Raw genomic sequence first — 18492 nt, forward strand, 5'->3', positions numbered from 1 at the left:
TGAGGGGAAAGAGGGGGAGAGGAGGGGAAAGAGGGGGAGAGGAGGGGAGAGGAAAGAGGGGGAGTGGAGGGAGAGGATAGGAAAAGAGGAGGAGAGGAGGTGAGAGGAAAGAGGGGGAGAGGAGGGAGAGGATAGGAAAAAGGAGGAGGGGAGAGGAAAGAGGGGGGGGAGAGGAAAGAGGGGGAGAGGAGGGGAGGGGAGGGGAGAGGAAAGAGGAGAGGAAAGAGGAGATGAGAGGAAAGAGGAGGAGGGGAGAGGAAAGAGGAGGAGATGAGAGGAAAGAGGAGGAGGGGAGGTGAAAGAGGAGGAGGGGAGGTGAAAGAGGAGGAGGGGAGAGGAAAGAGGACGGGGGGAGAGGAAAGAGGACGGGGGGAGAGGAAAGAGGACGGGGGGAGAGGAAAGAGGACGGGGGGAGAGGAAAGAGGAGGAGATGAGAGGAGGAGATGAGAGGAAAGAGGAGGAGGGGAGGTGAAAGAGGACGGGGGGAGAGGAAAGAGGAGGGGGGGAGAGGAAAGAGGAGGGGGGGAGAGGAAAGAGGAGGGGGGGGGAAAGGAAAGAGGAGGGGGGGGAAAGGAAAGAGGAGGGGGGGGGAAAGGAAAGAGGAGGGGGGGGAAAGGAAAGAGGAGTGGGGGGAAAGGAAAGAGGAGGGGGGGGTAAGGAAAGAGGAGGGGGGGGAAAGGAAAGAGGAGGGGTGGAAAGGAAAGAGGAGGGGGGGGAAAGGAAAGAGGAGGGGGGGAAAGGAAAGAGGAGGGGGGGGAGAGGAAAGAGGAGGGGGGGAGAGGAAAGAAGGGGGGAGAGGAAAGAGGGGGGGAGAGGAAAGAGGAGGGGGGGGGGAGAGAAAGAGGACGGGGGGGGGAGAGGAAAGAGAGTGGGGGGAGAGGAAAGGGGGGGGGAAAGAGGAAAGAGAGGGGTGGGAGAGGAAAGAGGAGGGGGGGGAGAGGAAAGAGGAGGGGGGGAGAGGAAAGAGGAGGGGGGGGAGAGGAAAGAGGAGGGGGGGGAGAGGAAAGAGGAGGGGGGGGAAAGGAAAGAGGAGGGGGGGAAAGGAAAGAGGAGGGGGGGGGAAAGGAAAGAGGAGTGGGGGGAAAGGAAAGAGGAGGGGGGGGGAAAGGAAAGAGGAGGGGGGGAAAGGAAAGAGGAGGGGGGGGAAAGGAAAGAGGAGGGGGGGGAAAGGAAAGAGGAGGGGGGGAAAGGAAAGAGGAGGGGGGGGAAAGGAAAGAGGAGGGGGGGTGAGAGGAAAGAGGAGGGGGGGAGAGGAAAGAGGAGGGGGGGGAGAGGAAAGAGGACGGGGGGGGAGAGGAAAGAGAGGGGGGGGAGAGGAAAGAGAGGGGGGGGGGAGAGGAAAGAGGAGGGGGGAGAGGAAAGAGGAGGGGGGGAGAGGAAAGAGGAGGGGGGGGAGAGGAAAGAGGAGGGGGGGGAGAGGAAAGAGGAGGGGGGGGAGAGGAAAGAGGAGGGGGGGGAGAGGAAAGAGGAGGGGGGGAGAGGAAAGAGGAGGGGGGGGAGAGGAAACGGGGGGGGAGAGGAAACAGGGGGGGGAGAGGAAAGAGGAGGGGGGGAGAGGAAAGAGGAGGGGGGGGAGAGGAAAGAGGAGGGGGGGGGAGAGGAAAGAGGAGGGGGGGAGAAGAAAGAGGAGGGGGGGAGAGAAGAAAGAGGAGGGGGGGGAGAGGAAGAGGAGGGGGGGGGAGAGGAAAGAGGAGGGGGGGGAGAGGAAAGAGGAGGGGGGGGGAGAGGAAAGAGGAGGGGGGGGGAGAGGAAAGAGGAGGGGGGTAGAGGAAAGAGGAGGGGGGGAGAGGAAAGAGGAGGGGGGGAGAGGAAAGAGGGGGGGGGGGGAAAGAGGAAAGAGAGGGGGGGGAGAGGAAAGAGGAGGGGGGGAGAGGAAAGAGGGGGGGGAGAGGAAAGAGGGGGGGGGAGAGGAAAGAGGAGGGGGGGGAGAGGAAAGAGGAGGGGGGGGAGAGGAAAGAGGAGGGGGGGAGAGGAAAGAGGAGGGGGGGGGAGAGGAAAGAGGAGGGGGGGAGAGGAAGAGGAGGGGGGGAGAGGAAAGAGGAGGGGGGGGAGAGGAAAGAGGAGGGGGGGGGAAAGGAAAGAGGAGGGGGGGTAGAGCAAAGAGGAGGGGGGGTAGAGCAAAGAGGAGGGGGGGGGGAGAGGAAAGAGGAGGGGGGGGGGAGAGGAAAGAGGAGGGGGGGAGAGGAAAGAGGAGGGGGGGGGAGAGGAAAGAGGAGGGGGGGGGAGAGGAAAGAGGAGGGGGGGGATGAAAGAGGAGGGGAGAGGAAAGAGCTGGAGGAGGAGGAGAGGAGGGAGTGGAGAGGAAAGAGGAGGAGGAGGAGGGAGAGAGGGAGAGGTGGTGGGAGGGGCGAGGGGTGGGAGGGGGAGAAGGGGTGATGGGGAAGAGGGATGGTTATTCTACTTGCTGATTGGGAAGATCCGGCTTGATTCCCCAATCAGTAAAATTGATTTCACCCCCAAAGCTCCCAACTCATCCAGATGACTTGTTTAATCTGCTAACATTTTTCTATTAAACAGGTCAATAAATCCATTACCTCCCCGTCTGAGATTGGTGTAACTTGTTCTTTCTCCCCTTTCTCCTTCCTCTCTTTTCCCAATATGTTTAAAATGACTTTTATTATCCAGGACACACAGGATGGTTTTGATTTGCTGCTGGAAAAAAAGCCTGTTGTTATATTTGTAACAATTTTGTTTTTCAGTTTCTTCCGGCTGTTACAGTCCGAATGAATAAAGTTTAGGTTGAAACAAACCCTTTAATCTTTTGATAAGACACCAGAAACTCAGTTTATGTACATGGGCACCTGTCACTTTTAATCAATGTGGTGCAGAATAAATATCAAATTATTGTGACAAGACTATGAACTTGTGTCGTGTTTGAACTATTGCAGGAACAGTCTGGGTTCAGTCTGATTCGACACTCAGATAGAGCCAGGCCCCGAAGATAGGAATTCTCACTGCTACCAGGGAGAGAATGACAGCTGGCGGGGGGTTAGGGGCAGGGCTTTGGTTTGAGGGTGGGCTATGGACCTGGCTGGCGGTCACAGTGACGAGTCCAGTGTGAGTGGCAGAGCTTTGGGAGATGGAAAGTTTGTTAAATTATTTTTAATCTTACCCTTAGCCCTGGGGACTGGATCATCGCCTCGGCTGGTTTTCGGAGTCAGGTGCCCAATGAACAATGGGCTGGTTCACTTTATATTGATTCTCAGTGGGTGGGAGATGAGGGCCCCTCACTCCCCACGGGAATGGCCTGGGGCTGATACCCTGATTCTTGAGGCCAGGAGACAATCCCTTTAAAAAAAAATCCAGTATTTTAATTTTAAACCTTTGGAGGGAAAATCATAAAGAATTTAACTAAAGGATGGAAATGGAGACAGAAAGTTAACACTCATCCCCCCTGCCCCAGGGCAAACAGCTCAGACACACCGGGTCAGAGGGACTGACTCCAACTGCTGCTCGAGCTCCTGCATGTGAGATTGTCCAGGAGAAGTTTCTTGGAGTTACAACATGGAACAGGATGTTCATTCCACGGGACTGAGATGCCCTGCCATGCCTCTATTTATTAGACTATTAACTGATTTAACAGAAACAAACTTAAAAGACTTAGATAAGTAAACACTCACCAGCTACTCACCAGTCAGCAGCTTCCCTTGTGCTGACATCTCTTTATTTTATAGGGAGGCTAATTTAAGTAAAATGTAAGACTAACTTAGCCTTAAGTCCCAAATTTAAAACTTACCAACTTACAAACCTATTAGGCAATGAACTATATTTCTAAGTCTAAACCTCAGCCCCTCCACTTGCCATGGCAGACGATGGTTCCTTGATGATCATTATCAATTGGCAGATCATGTTTCTATGATCCAGACTGCTACAACCCTGACTGATAACATCCACAAATCAGTCTAAATAATTGGACCATCAGTACATTGATTAGTCTGGAATTTAAATATTCTGGTTAAGGTGAGATACACGGGTGTCTGTGATTGTGACAGATGGACACTCAGCTCATGCACAGGAGTCTCGAGACAGGGGCAGGAGGGACGTGGCAATGGTTTGAGGTGAATCTGTGCTCAGTCTCACTACGGTCAGCGCAGTCCCTGCGGTCAGTGTGGTCACTGCGGTCAGTGCAGAAGTGCGGTCAGTGCAGAAGTGCAGTCACTGTGCCCAGTGTAGTCAGTGCAGATAGTGTGGGCAGTGTGGTCACTGCGGTAAGTGAGGTCGGTGCGGTCAGTGAGGTCAGTGCGGTCAGTGAGGTCACTGCGGTCAGTGAGGTCACTGTGCCCAGTGTAGTCAGTGCAGTCGGTGCGGTCGGTGCGGTCGGTGCGGTCGGTGCAGTCAGTGCAGTCAGTGCGGTCGGTGAGGTCGGTGCGGTCGGTGAGGTCGGTGTAGTCACTGTGCCCAGTGTAGTCAGTGCAGTCGGTGCGGTCAGTGAGGTCACTGCGGTCAATGAGGTCAATGAGGTCAGTGCGGTCAGTGAGGTCAGTGCGGTCAGTGAGGTCACTGCGGTCATTGAGGTCACTGCGGTCAGTGAGGTCACTGCGGTCACCGTGGTCAGTGCAGTCAGTGAGGTCACCGCGGTCAGTGCAGTCAGTGAGGTCACTGCGGTCAGTGCGGTCACTGCGGTCAGTGAGGTCAGTGAAGTCACTGCGGTCAGTGAGGTCACAGCGGTCAGTGAGGTCAGTGAGATCACTGCGGTCAGTGCGGTCAGTGCAGTCAGTGCGGTCGGTGCGGTCAGTGAGGTCACTGCGGTCAGTGTAGTCACTGTGCCCAGTGTAGTCAGTGCAGTCGGTGAGGTCGGTGCGGTCGGTGAGGTCAGTGAGGTCCGTGTAGTCACTGTGCCCAGTGTAGTCAGTGCAGTCGGTGAGGTCGGTGCGGTCGGTGAGGTCAGTGAGGTCCGTGTAGTCACTGTGCCCAGTGTAGTCAGTGCAGTCGGTGCGGTCAGTGAGGTCAGTGAGGTCAGTGAGGTCACTGCGGTCAATGAGGTCAGTGCGGTCAGTGAGGACAGTGTAGTCACTGTGCCCAGCGTAGTCAGTGCAGTCGGTGAGGTCGGTGAGGTCAGTGAGGTCAGTGAGGTCACTGCGGTCACTGCGGTCACTGCGGTCACTGCGGTCAGTGAGGTAACTGCGGTCAGTGAGGTCACTGCGGTCAGTGTGGTCAGTGAGGTCACTGCGGTCAGTGAGGTCACTGCGGTCAGTGCAGTCAGTGAGGTCACCGCGGTCAGTGCAGTCAGTGAGGTCACCGCGGTCAGTGCACAGTGCGGTCAGTGAAGTCATTGCGGTCACTGCGGTCATTGCGGTCACTGCGGTCAGTGAGGTCAGTGAGGTCACTGCGGTCAGTGAGGTCACTGCGGTCAGTGCAGTCAGTGAGGTCACCGCGGTCAGTGCACAGTGCGGTCAGTGCGGTCAGTGAGGGCACTGTGGTCAGTGAGGTCAGTGAGGTCACTGCGGCCAGTGAGGTCACAGCGGTCAGTGAGGTCACTGCGGTCAGTGAGGTCAGTGAGGTCAGTGCGATCACTGCGGTCAGTGTGGTCAGTGCGGTCAGTGAGGTCAATGCGGTCAGTGCGGTCAGCGAGGTCAGCGAGGTCACAGCGGTCAGCGAGGTCAGTGAGGTCACTGCGGTCAGTGAGGTCAGTGCGGTCAGTGAGGTCAGTGAGGTCAGTGAGGTCACAGCGGTCAGCGAGGTCACAGCGGTCAGCGAGGTCAGTGAGGTCAGTGCAGAGGTGTGGTCAGTGTAGTCAGTGCAGTCAGTGCAGAAGTGCGGTCAGTGTGGTCACTGCGGTCAGTACGGTCAGTACGGTCAGTGAGGTCACTGCGGTCAGTGAGGTCAGCGAGGTCACAGCGGTCAGCGAGGTCACAGCGGTCAGCGAGGTCACTGCGGTCAGTGAGGTCAGTGTGATCACTGCGGTCAGTGAGGTCACTGCGGTCAGTGAGGTCAGTGCGGTCAGTGAGGTCAGTGCGGTCACTGCGGTCAGTGAGGTCACTGCGGTCAGCGCGGTCACGGCGGTCACAGCGGTCAGCGAGGTCAGTGAGGTCACTGCGGTCAGTGAGGTCACAGCGGTCAGTGAGGTCACAGCGGTCAGTGAGGTCAGTGCTATCACTGCGGTCACTGCCGTCAGCGAGGTCACAGCGGTCAGCGAGGTCACAGCGGTCAGCGAGGTCATTGCGGTCAGTGAGGTCAGTGCGATCACTGCGGTCAGTGAGGTCACTGCGGTCAGTGCAGTCAGTGCAGTCAGTGTAGTCACTGCGGTCAGTGTAGTCACTGCGGTCAGTGTAGTCAGTGTAGTCAGTGCGGTCAGTGAGGTCAGTGAGGTCACTGCGGTCAGTGAGGTCAGTCTAGTCACTGCGGTCAGTGTAGTCAGTGAAGTCAGTGCGGTCACTGCGGACAGTGAGGTCACTGCAGTCAGTGCGGTCAGTGTAGTCAGTGAAGTCAGTGCGGTCACTGCGGACAGTGAGGTCACTGCAGTCAGTGCGGTCAGTGTAGTCAGTGAAGTCAGTGCGGTCACTGCGGTCAGTGCGGTCACTGGGTGAGGTCACTGCGGACAGTGAGGTCACTGCGGACAGTGCGGTCAGTGAGGTCAGTGCGGTCAGTGCAGATGTGTGGCAGTGCGGTCAGTGCAGATGTGTGGCAGTGCGGTCACTGTGGTCAGTGCGGTCAGTGCGGTCAGTGCGGTCAGTGCAGTCAGTGTAGTCACTGCAGTCAGTGTAGTCAGTGCGGTCAGTGTAGTCAGTGCAGTCAGTGTAGTCACTGCAGTCAGTGCGGTCAGTGCGGTCAGTTTAGTCACTGCAGTCAGTGCGGTCAGTGCGGTCAGTGTGGTCACTGCGGTCAGTGCAGTCAGTGAGGTCACCGCGGTCAGTGCAGTCAGTGAGGTCACCGCGGTCAGTGCACAGTGCGGTCAGTGAAGTCATTGCGGTCACTGCGGTCATTGCGGTCACTGCGGTCAGTGAGGTCAGTGAGGTCACTGCGGTCAGTGAGGTCACTGCGGTCAGTGCAGTCAGTGAGGTCACCGCGGTCAGTGCACAGTGCGGTCAGTGCGGTCAGTGAGGGCACTGTGGTCAGTGAGGTCAGTGAGGTCACTGCGGCCAGTGAGGTCACAGCGGTCAGTGAGGTCACTGCGGTCAGTGAGGTCAGTGAGGTCAGTGCGATCACTGCGGTCAGTGTGGTCAGTGCGGTCAGTGAGGTCAATGCGGTCAGTGCGGTCAGCGAGGTCAGCGAGGTCACAGCGGTCAGCGAGGTCAGTGAGGTCACTGCGGTCAGTGAGGTCAGTGCGGTCAGTGAGGTCAGTGAGGTCACAGCGGTCAGCGAGGTCACAGCGGTCAGCGAGGTCAGTGAGGTCAGTGCAGAGGTGTGGTCAGTGTAGTCAGTGCAGTCAGTGCAGAAGTGCGGTCAGTGTGGTCACTGCGGTCAGTACGGTCAGTACGGTCAGTGAGGTCACTGCGGTCAGTGAGGTCAGCGAGGTCACAGCGGTCAGCGAGGTCACAGCGGTCAGCGAGGTCACTGCGGTCAGTGAGGTCAGTGTGATCACTGCGGTCAGTGAGGTCACTGCGGTCAGTGAGGTCAGTGCGGTCAGTGAGGTCAGTGCGGTCACTGCGGTCAGTGAGGTCACTGCGGTCAGCGCGGTCACGGCGGTCACAGCGGTCAGCGAGGTCAGTGAGGTCACTGCGGTCAGTGAGGTCACAGCGGTCAGTGAGGTCACAGCGGTCAGTGAGGTCAGTGCTATCACTGCGGTCACTGCCGTCAGCGAGGTCACAGCGGTCAGCGAGGTCACAGCGGTCAGCGAGGTCATTGCGGTCAGTGAGGTCAGTGCGATCACTGCGGTCAGTGAGGTCACTGCGGTCAGTGCAGTCAGTGCAGTCAGTGTAGTCACTGCGGTCAGTGTAGTCACTGCGGTCAGTGTAGTCAGTGTAGTCAGTGCGGTCAGTGAGGTCAGTGAGGTCACTGCGGTCAGTGAGGTCAGTCTAGTCACTGCGGTCAGTGTAGTCAGTGAAGTCAGTGCGGTCACTGCGGACAGTGAGGTCACTGCAGTCAGTGCGGTCAGTGTAGTCAGTGAAGTCAGTGCGGTCACTGCGGTCAGTGCGGTCACTGGGTGAGGTCACTGCGGACAGTGAGGTCACTGCGGACAGTGCGGTCAGTGAGGTCAGTGCGGTCAGTGCAGATGTGTGGCAGTGCGGTCAGTGCAGATGTGTGGCAGTGCGGTCAGTGCGGTCAGTGCGGTCAGTGCGGTCAGTGCAGTCAGTGTAGTCACTGCAGTCAGTGTAGTCAGTGCGGTCAGTGTAGTCAGTGCAGTCAGTGTAGTCACTGCAGTCAGTGCGGTCAGTGCGGTCAGTTTAGTCACTGCAGTCAGTGCGGTCAGTGCGGTCAGTGTGGTCACTGCAGTCAGTGCGGTCAGTGTGGTCACTGCAGTCAGTGCGGTCAGTGCGGTCAGTGCGGTCAGTGTAGTCACTGCGGTCAGTGCGGTCAGTGTAGTCACTGCGGTCAGTGCAGTCAGTGCGGTCAGTGCGGTCAGTGCGGTCACTGCGGTCAGTGCGGTCAGTGCGGTCAGTGCGGTCAGTGCGGTCAGCGCAGTCACTGCTGTCAGTGCGGTCAGTGCAGTCAGTGCGGTCACTGCAGTCAGTGCGGTCAGTGCAGAAGTGTGGTCACTGCAGTCAATGCGGTCAGTGAGGTCACTGCGGTCAGTGAGGTCAGTGCGGTCACTGCGGTCAGTGTAGTCACTGCAGTCAGTGCGGTCAGTGCGGTCAGTGCAGAAGTGTGGTCACTGCAGTCAGTGCGGTCAGTGAGGTCACTGCGGTCAGTGAGGTCAGTGCGGTCACTGCGGTCACTGCGGTCAGTGCAGAAGTGTGGTCACTGCAGTCAGTGCGGTCAGTGAGGTCACTGCGGTCAGTGAGGTCAGTGCGGTCAGTGAGGTCAGTGCGGTCACTGCTGTCAGTGCGGTCAGTGCGGTCAGTGCGGTCAGTGCAGTCAGTGTAGTCAGTGCGGTCAGTGAGGTCACTGCGGTCAGTGCGGTCAGTGTAGTCAGTGCGGTCAGTGTGGTCAGTGCGGTCAGTGCAGAAGTGCGGTCAGTGTAGTCAGTGCAGTCAGTGCGGTCAGTGAGGTCAGTGCAGAAGTGCGGTCAGTGTAGTCACTGCGGTCAGTGTAGTCACTGCGGTCAGTGAGGTCAGTGCGGTCACTGCGGTCAGTGCGGTCACTGCGGTCAGTGCGGTCAGTGCGGTCAGTGAGGTCAGTGTAGTCACTGCGGTCAGTGAGGTCAGTGTAGTCAGTGCGGTCAGTGTAGTCAGTGCGGTCACTGCAGTCAGTGCGGTCAGTGAGGTCAGTGAGGTCAGTGAGGTCAGTGAGGTCAGTGCGGTCAGTGTAGTCACTGCGGTCAGTGCGGTCACTGCGGTCAGTGAGGTCACTGCGGTCAGTGTAGTCAGTGCAGAAGTGCGGTCAGTGTAGTCACTGCGGTCAGTGTAGTCACTGCGGTCAGTGTAGTCACTGCGGTCAGTGAGGTCACTGCGGTCAGTGCGGTCAGTGCGGTCAGTGCGGTCACTGCAGTCAGTGCGGTCAGTGAGGTCAGTGCGGTCAGTGTAGTCACTGCGGTCAGTGCAGTCAGTGCGGTCAGTGCGGTCAGTGCGGTCAGTGCGGTCACTGCAGTCAGTGTGGTCAGTGTAGTCAGTGCGGTCAGTGCGGTCAGTGTAGTCAGTGCGGTCAGTGCAGTCAGTGCGGTCAGTGTAGTCAGTGCGGTCAGTGCGGTCAGTGTAGTCAGTGCGGTCAGTGCGGTCAGTGCGGTCAGTGTGGTCAGTGTAGTCAGTGCGGTCAGTGCAGTCAGTGCGGTCAGTGCAGTCAGTGCAGTCAGTGCAGTCAGTGCGGTCAGTGAGGTCACTGCGGTCAGTGAGGTCAGTGCGGTCAGTGAGGTCAGTGCGGTCACTGCTGTCAGTGCGGTCAGTGCGGTCAGTGCAGTCAGTGTAGTCAGTGCGGTCAGTGAGGTCACTGCGGTCAGTGCGGTCAGTGTAGTCAGTGCGGTCAGTGTGGTCAGTGCGGTCAGTGCAGAAGTGCGGTCAGTGTAGTCAGTGCAGTCAGTGCGGTCAGTGAGGTCAGTGCAGAAGTGCGGTCAGTGTAGTCACTGCGGTCAGTGTAGTCACTGCGGTCAGTGAGGTCACTGCGGTCAGTGCGGTCACTGCGGTCAGTGCGGTCACTGCGGTCAGTGTAGTCACTGCGGTCAGTGAGGTCAGTGTAGTCAGTGCGGTCAGTGTAGTCAGTGCGGTCACTGCAGTCAGTGCGGTCAGTGAGGTCAGTGCGGTCAGTGAGGTCAGTGCGGTCAGTGAGGTCAGTGAGGTCAGTGAGGTCAGTGCGGTCAGTGTAGTCACTGCGGTCAGTGCGGTCTTTGCGGTCAGTGAGGTCACTGCGGTCAGTGTAGTCAGTGCAGAAGTGCGGTCAGTGTAGTCACTGCGGTCAGTGTAGTCACTGCGGTCAGTGAGGTCACTGCGGTCAGTGTGGTCAGTGCGGTCAGTGCGGTCAGTGAGGTCACTGCGGTCAGTGAAGTCACTGCGGTCAGTGCAGTCAGTGTAGACTGTGTGGTCAGCATAGTCGATGTGGTCAGTGCGGTCACTGCGGTCAGTGCGGTCAGTGAGGTCACTGCAGTCAGTACGGTCAGTGCGGTCAGTGTAGTCACTGCAGTCAGTGTAGTCACTGCGGTTAGTGCGGTCAGTGTAGTCACTGCGGTCAGTGTAGTCAGTGCGGTCAGTGTAGTCAGTGTAGTCAGTGCGGTCAGTGAGGTCAGTGAGGTCACTGCGGTCAGTGTAGTCAGTACGGTCAGTGTAGTCAGTGCGGTCAGTGAGGTCAGTGCGGTCAGTGTAGTCACTGCGGTCAGTGCGGTCACTGCGGTCAGTGCGGTCACTGCGGTCAGTGCGGTCACTGCAGTCAGTGCGGTCAGTGAGGTCACTGCGGTCAGTGTAGTCAGTGCAGAAGTGCGGTCAGTGTAGTCACTGCGGTCAGTGTAGTCACTGCGGTCAGTGAGGTCAGTGCGGTCAGTGCGGTCAGTGAGGTCACTGCGGTCAGTGTAGTCAGTGCAGAAATGCGGTCACTGCAGTCAGTGCGGTCAGTGCGGTCAGTGCGGTCAGTGAGGTCAGTGCGGTCAGTGTAGTCAGTGTAGTCACTGCGGTCAGCGTAGTCAGTGCAGAAGTGCGGTCAGTGAGGTCAGTGTAGTCAGTGCAGAAGTGCGGTCAGTGCGGTCAGTGAGGTCACTGCGGTCAGTGTAGTCAGTGCAGTCTGTGTAGTCAGTGCAGTCACTGCAGTCAGTGAAGTCACTGCGGTCACTGCGGTCAGTGCGGTCAGTGAGGTCACTGCGGTCAGTGAAGTCACTGCGGTCAGTGAAGTCACTGCGGTCAGTGAGGTCACTGCGGTCAGTGAAGTCACTGCGGTCAGTGAAGTCACTGCAGTCAGTGCAGTCAGTGCGGTCAGTGCGGTCAGTGAGGTCAGTGCGGTCAGTGCGGTCAGTGTAGTCAGTGTAGTCACTGCGGTCAGCGTAGTCAGTGCAGAAGCGCGGTCAGTGAGGTCACTGCGGTCAGTGTAGTCAGTGCGGTCTGTGTAGTCAGTGCAGTCAGTGTAGTCAGTGTAGACTGTGTGGTCAGTGCGGTCAGTGAGGTCAGTGCGGTCACTGCGGTCAGTGCGGTCAGTGAGGTCACTGCGGTCAGTGAAGTCACTGCGGTCAGTGAGGTCACTGCGGTCAGTGAAGTCACTGCGGTCAGTGAAGTCACTGCAGTCAGTGCAGTCAGTGCGGTCAGTGAGGTCAGTGCGGTCAGTGCGGTCAGTGTAGTCAGTGTAGTCACTGCGGTCAGCGTAGTCAGTGCAGAAGCGCGGTCAGTGAGGTCACTGCGGTCAGTGTAGTCAGTGCGGTCTGTGTAGTCAGTGCAGTCAGTGTAGTCAGTGTAGACTGTGTGGTCAGTGCGGTCAGTGAGGTCAGTGCAGAAGTGCGGTCAGTGTAGTCACTGCGGTCAGTGTAGTCACTGCGGTCAGTGAGGTCACTGCGGTCAGTGTGGTCAGTGCGGTCAGTGAGGTCACTGCGGTCAGTGAAGTCACTGCGGTCAGTGCAGTCAGTGTAGACTGTGTGGTCAGCATAGTCGATGTGGTCAGTGCGGTCAGTGCGGTCACTGCGGTCAGTGAGGTCACTGCAGTCAGTGCGGTCAGTGCGGTCAGTGTAGTCACTGCAGTCAGTACGGTCAGTGCGGTCAGTGTAGTCACTGCAGTCAGTGTAGTCACTGCGGTCAGTGCGGTCAGTGTAGTCACTGCGGTCAGTGTAGTCACTGCAGTCAGTGAGGTCAGTGCGGTCAGTGTAGTCAGTGCGGTCAGTGTGGTCAGTGCGGTCAGTGTAGTCAGTGTAGTCAGTGTAGTCAGTGCGGTCAGTGTAGTCACTGCAGTCAGTGCGGTCAGTGAGGTCAGTGAGGTCACTGTGGTCAGTGTAGTCAGTGTAGTCAGTGCAGAAGTGCGGTCAGTGCGGTCAGTGAGGTCAGTGAGGTCACTGCGGTCAGTGTAGTCAGTGCGGTCAGTGTAGTCAGTGCGGTCACTGCAGTCAGTGCGGTCAGTGAGGTCAGTGAGGTCAGTGCGGTCAGTGTGGTCACTGCGGTCAGTGCGGTCACTGCGGTCAGTGCGGTCACTGCAGTCAGTGCTGTCAGTGAGGTCACTGCGGTCAGTGTAGTCAGTGCAGAAGTGCGGTCAGTGTAGTCACTGCGGTCAGTGTAGTCAGTGCGGTCAGTGAGGTCACTGCAGTCAGTGTAGTCAGTGCAGAAGTGCGGTCACTGCAGTCAGTTCGGTCAGTGAGGTCAGTGTAGTCACTGCGGTCAGTGTAGTCAGTGTAGTCACTGCGGTCAGCGTAGTCAGTGCAGAAGTGCGGTCAGTGAGGTCAGTGCAGTCAGTGCGGTCAGTGAGGTCAGTGCGGTCAGTGCAGTCAGTGCGGTCAGTGCGGTCAGTGCGGTCAGTGTAGTCACTGCGGTCAGCGTAGTCAGTGCAGAAGTGCGGTCAGTGAGGTCAGTGCAGTCAGTGTAGTCAGTGCAGAAGTGCGGTCACTGCAGTCAGTGCGGTCAGTGAGGTCAGTGCGGTCAGTGTAGTCAGTGCGGTCAGTGAGGTCACTGCAGTCAGTGTAGTCAGTGCAGAAGTGCGGTCACTGCAGTCAGTGCGGTCAGTGAGGTCAGTGCGGTCAGTGTAGTCACTGCGGTCAGTGTAGTCAGTGTAGTCACTGCGGTCAGCGTAGTCAGTGCAGAAGTGCGGTCAGTGAGGTCAGTGCAGTCAGTGCGGTCAGTGAGGTCAGTGCGGTCAGTGCAGTCAGTGCGGTCAGTGAGGTCAGTGTGGTCAGTGTAGTCACTGCGGTCAGCGTAGTCAGTGCAGAAGTGCGGTCAGTGAGGTCAGTGCAGTCAGTGTAGTCAGTGCAGAAGTGCGGTCAGTGAGGTCAGTGCAGTCAGTGTAGTCAGTGCAGAAGTGCGGTCAGTGAGGTCACTGCGGTCTGTGTAGTCAGTGCAGTCACTGCAGTCAGTGAGGTCACTGCGGTCAGTGAGGTCACTGCGGTCAGTGTGGTCAGTGCAGAAGTACGGTCAGTGCAGAAGTGCGGTCAGTGCAGAAGTGCGGTCAGTGTAGTCACTGCGGTCAGCGTAGTCACTGCGGTCAGCGTAGTCACTGCGGTCAGCGTAGTCAGTGCAGAAGTGCGGTCAGTGTAGTCACTGCGGTCAGTGTAGTCAGTGCGGTCTGTGTAGTCAGTGCGGTCTGTGTAGTCAGTGAGGTCAGTGCGGTCAGTGCGGTCAGTGAAGTCACTGCGGTCAGTGTAGTCAGTGCAGTCACTGCAGTCAGTGCGGTCACTGCAGTCAGTGCGGTCACTGCAGTCAGTGCGGTCAGTGAGGTCAGTGTAGTCACTGCGGTCAGTGTAGTCACTGCAGTCAGTGAAGTCACTGCGGTCAGTGTAGTCAGTGCGGTCAGTGAGGTCACTGCGGTCAGTGAGGTCAGTGAGGTCAGTGCGGTCAGTGCGGTCAGTGAAGTCACTGCGGTCAGTGAGGTCACTGCGGTCAGTGAGGTCACTGCAGTCAGTGAAGTCACTGCGGTCAGTGCGGTCAGTGAGGTCAGTGAGGTCAGTGCGGTCAGTGAGGTCAGTGCGGTCAGTGAAGTCACTGCGGTCAGTGAGGTCACTGCGGTCAGTGAGGTCACTGCGGTCAGTGAAGTCACTGCGGTCAGTGAGGTCACTGCGGTCAGTGCGGTCAGTGAGGTCAGTGCGGTCAGTGAAGTCACTGCGGTCAGTGAAGTCACTGCGGTCAGTGCAGTCAGTGTAGACTGTGTGGTCAGTGTAGACTGTGTGGTCAGCATAGTCGATGTGGTCAGTGCGGTCACTGCGGTCAGTGTAGTCACTGCAGTCAGTGCGGTCAGTGCGGTCAGTGCGGTCAGTGTAGTCACTGCGGTCAGTGAGGTCAGTGCGGTCAGTGTAGTCAGTGCGGTCAGTGCGGTCAGTGTGGTCAGTGAGGTCACTGCGGTCAGTGAGGTCAGTGAGGTCAGTGCGGTCAGTGCGGTCAGTGCGGTCAGTGCGGTCAGTGAGGTCAGTGCGGTCACTGCGGTCAGTGAAGTCACTGCGGTCAGTGCAGTCAGTGTAGACTGTGTGGTCAGTGTAGACTGTGTGGTCAGCATAGTCGATGTGGTCAGTGCGGTCACTGCGGTCAGTGTAGTCACTGCAGTCAGTGCGGTCAGTGAGGTCACTGCAGTCAGTGCGGTCAGTGCGGTCTGTGTAGTCACTGCAGTCAGTGAGGTCAGTGCGGTCAGTGTAGTCACTGCGGTCAGTGCGGTCAGTGCAGTCAGTGCAGTCAGTGCAGTCAGTGTAGTCACTGCGGTCAGTGCGGTCACTGCGGTCAGTGTAGTCACTGCGGTCAGTGCGGTCAGTGCAGTCAGTGCAGTCAGTGCAGTCAGTGTAGTCACTGCGGTCAGTGCGGTCACTGCGGTCACTGCGGTCAGTGCAGTCAGTGCAGTCAGTGCAGTCAGTATAGTCAGTATAGTCAGTGTGGTCACTATGGTCAGTGCAGTCAGTGTGGTCAGTGCAGTCAGTGTGGTCACTACGGTCACTGCGGTCAGTGCAGTCAGTGCAGTCAGTATAGTCAGTGTGGTCACTACGGTCAGTGCAGTCAGTGTGGTCAGTGCAATCAGTGTGGTCACTACGGTCAGTGCAATCAGTGTGGTCACTGCGGTCGGTGCGGTCAGTGCAGTCAGTATAGTCAGTATAGTCAGTGCGGTCACTGCGGTCAGTGTGGTCACAGCGGTCGGTGCGGTCAGTGCAGTCAGTGGGGTCACTGCGGTCACTGCGGTCAGTGCAGTCAGTGGGGTCACTGCGGTCACTGCGGTCAGTGCAGTCAGTATAGTCAGTGCGGTCACTGCAGTCACTGCGGTCAGTGTGGTCACAGCGGTCGGTGCGGTCAGTGCAGTCAGTGCAGTCAGTGGGGTCACTGCGGTCGGTGCGGTCAGTGCAGTCAGTGCAGTCAGTGCAGTCAGTGCGGTCACTGCGGTCAGTGCGGTCAGTGCGGTCAGTGCAGTCAGTGCAGTCAGTGCAGTCAGTGCGGTCACTGCGGTCAGTGCAGTCAGTGCAGTCAGTATAGTCAGTATAGTCAGTGTGGTCACTACGGTCAGTGCAGTCAGTATAGTCAGTGCGGTCACTGCGGTCAGTGCAGTCAGTATAGTCAGTGCGGTCACTGCGGTCAGTGCAGTCAGTGCAGTCAGTATAGTCAGTGTGGTCACTGCGGTCAGTGCAGTCAGTGCAGTCAGTGCAGTCAGTATAGTCAGTATAGTCAGTGTGGTCACTACGGTCAGTGCAGTCAGTATAGTCAGTGCGGTCACTGCGGTCAGTGCAGTCAGTATAGTCAGTGCGGTCACTGCGGTCAGTGCAGTCAGTGCAGTCAGTATAGTCAGTGTGGTCACTGCGGTCAGTGCAGTCAGTATAGTCAGTGCGGTCACTGCGGTCAGTGCAGTCAGTGCAGTCAGTATAGTCAGTGTGGTCACTACGGTCAGTGCAGTCAGTGCAGTCAGTATAGTCAGTGTGGTCACTGCGGTCAGTGCAGTCAGTATAGTCAGTGCGGTCACTGCGGTCAGTGCAGTCAGTGCAGTCAGTATAGTCAGTGTGGTCACTGCGGTCAGTGCAGTCAGTGCAGTCAGTGCAGTCAGTATAGTCAGTATAGTCAGTGTGGTCACTACGGTCAGTGCAGTCAGTATAGTCAGTGCGGTCACTGCGGTCAGTGCAGTCAGTATAGTCAGTGCGGTCACTGCGGTCAGTGCAGTCAGTGCAGTCAGTATAGTCAGTGCGGTCACTGCGGTCAGTGCAGTCAGTGCAGTCAGTATAGTCAGTGTGGTCACTACGGTCAGTGCAGTCACTGCGGTCGGTGCGGTCACTGCGGTCGGTGCGGTCAGTATAGTCAGTGTGGTCAGCTTGGTCAGTGCAGTCAGTGCAGTCACTGCGGTCGGTGCGGTCGGTGCGGTCACTGCGGTCGGTGCGGTCGGTGCGGTCGGTGCGGTCGGTGCGGTCGGTGCGGTCACTGCGGTCGGTGCGGTCGGTGCGGTCACTGCGGTCGGTGCGGTCGGTGCGGTCACTGCGGTCGGTGCGGTCGGTGCGGTCACTGCGGTCGGTGCGGTCGGTGCGGTCACTGCGGTCGGTGCGGTCACTGCGGTCGGTGCGGTCAGTATAGTCAGTGTGGTCACTACGGTCAGTGCAGTCAGTGTGGTCACTGCGGTCGGTGCGGTCAGTGCAGTCAGTATAGTCAGTGTGGTCACTACGGTCAGTGTGGTCACTGCGGTCACTGCGGTCACTGCGGTCAGTGTGGTCACTGCGGTCGGTGCGGTCACTGCTGTCGGTGCGGTCGGTGCGGTCACTGCGGTCGGTGCGGTCGGTGCGGTCACTGCGGTCGGTGCGGTCACTGCGGTCGGTGCGGTCAGTATAGTCAGTGTGGTCACTACGGTCAGTGTGGTCAGTGAGGTCAGTGTGGTCAGTGAAGTCACTGCGGTCAGTGAAGACACTGCGGTCAGTGCAGTCAGTGTAGACTGTGTGGTCAGTGTAGACTGTGTGGTCAGCATAGTCGATGTGGTCAGTGCGGTCACTGCGGTCAGTGTAGTCACTGCAGTCAGTGCGGTCAGTGAGGTCACTGCAGTCAGTGCGGTCAGTGCGGTCAGTGTAGTCACTGCGGTCAGTGCAGTCAGTGCAGTCAGTGTAGTCAGTGCGGTCAGTGTAGTCACTGCGGTCAGTGCAGTCAGTGTAGTCAGTGCGGTCAGTGTAGTCACTGCGGTCAGTGCGGTCACTGCGGTCACTACGGTCAGTGCAGTCAGTGCAGTCAGTGCAGTCAGTATAGTCAGTATAGTCAGTGTGGTCACTACGGTCACTGCAGTCAGTGTAGTCACTGCGGTCAGTGCGGTCAGTGCGGTCACTGCGGTCACTGCGGTCACTGCGGTCAGTGCAGTCAGTGCAGTCAGTGCAGTCAGTATAGTCAGTATAGTCAGTGTGGTCACTACGGTCACTGCAGTCAGTGTGGTCAGTGCAGTCAGTGTGGTCACTACGGTCAGTGCAGTCAGTGTGGTCACTACAGTCAGTGCAATCAGTGTGGTCACTACGGTCACTGCAGTCAGTGTGGTCACTGCGGTCAGTGCAATCAGTGTGGTCACTACGGTCAGTGCAGTCAGTGTGGTCACTGCGGTCGGTGCAGTCAGTATAGTCAGTATAGTCAGTGCGGTCACTGCGGTCACTGCGGTCAGTGTGGTCACAGCGGTCGGTGCGGTCAGTGCAGTCAGTGGGGTCACTGCGGTCACTGCGGTCAGTGCGGTCAGTGCAGTCAGTGCAGTCAGTGCGGTCACTGCAGTCACTGCGGTCAGTGTGGTCACAGCGGTCGGTGCGGTCAGTGCAGTCAGTGCAGTCAGTGCAGTCAGTGCGGTCACTGCGGTCAGTGCGGTCAGTGCAGTCAGTGCAGTCAGTGCAGTCAGTGCGGTCACTGCGGTCAGTGCAGTCAGTGCAGTCAGTGTGGTCACTGCGGTCAGTGCAGTCAGTATAGTCAGTGTGGTCACTACGGTCAGTGCAGTCAGTGCGGTCGGTGCGGTCACTGCGGTCGGTGCGGTCGGTGCGGTCGGTGCGGTCGGTGCGGTCACTGCGGTGGGTGCGGTCGGTGCGGTCACTGCGGTCGGTGCGGTCACTGCGGTCGGTGCGGTCAGTATAGTCAGTGTGGTCACTACGGTCAGTGCAGTCAGTGTGGTCACTGCGGTCGGTGCGGTCACTGCGGTCAGTGCGGTCAGTGTGGTCACTGCGGTCGGTGCGGTCACTGCGGTCGGTGCGGTCGGTGCGGTCACTGCGGTCGGTGCGGTCGGTGCGGTCGGTGCGGTCGGTGCGGTCACTGCGGTCGGTGCGGTCAGTGCAGTCAGTATAGTCAGTGTGGTCACTACGGTCAGTGTGGTCACTGCGGTCAGTGCGGTCAGTGTGGTCACTGCGGTCGGTGCGGTCACTGCGGTCGGTGCGGTCGGTGCGGTCACTGC

General features: G+C 58.2%; 1 long non-coding RNA gene across 1 annotated transcript in view; it reads left to right on the plus strand.

Moving 5' to 3' along the window:
* LOC137353506 (uncharacterized) overlaps nucleotides 1-18492 on the plus strand; it is a 691250-nt gene that overhangs the window by 63932 nt on the left and 608826 nt on the right. The window lies entirely within an intron of this gene.

This window comes from Heterodontus francisci, chromosome 41, assembly GCF_036365525.1.
Source record: "Heterodontus francisci isolate sHetFra1 chromosome 41, sHetFra1.hap1, whole genome shotgun sequence".
Lineage (NCBI taxonomy): Eukaryota > Metazoa > Chordata > Chondrichthyes > Heterodontiformes > Heterodontidae > Heterodontus > Heterodontus francisci.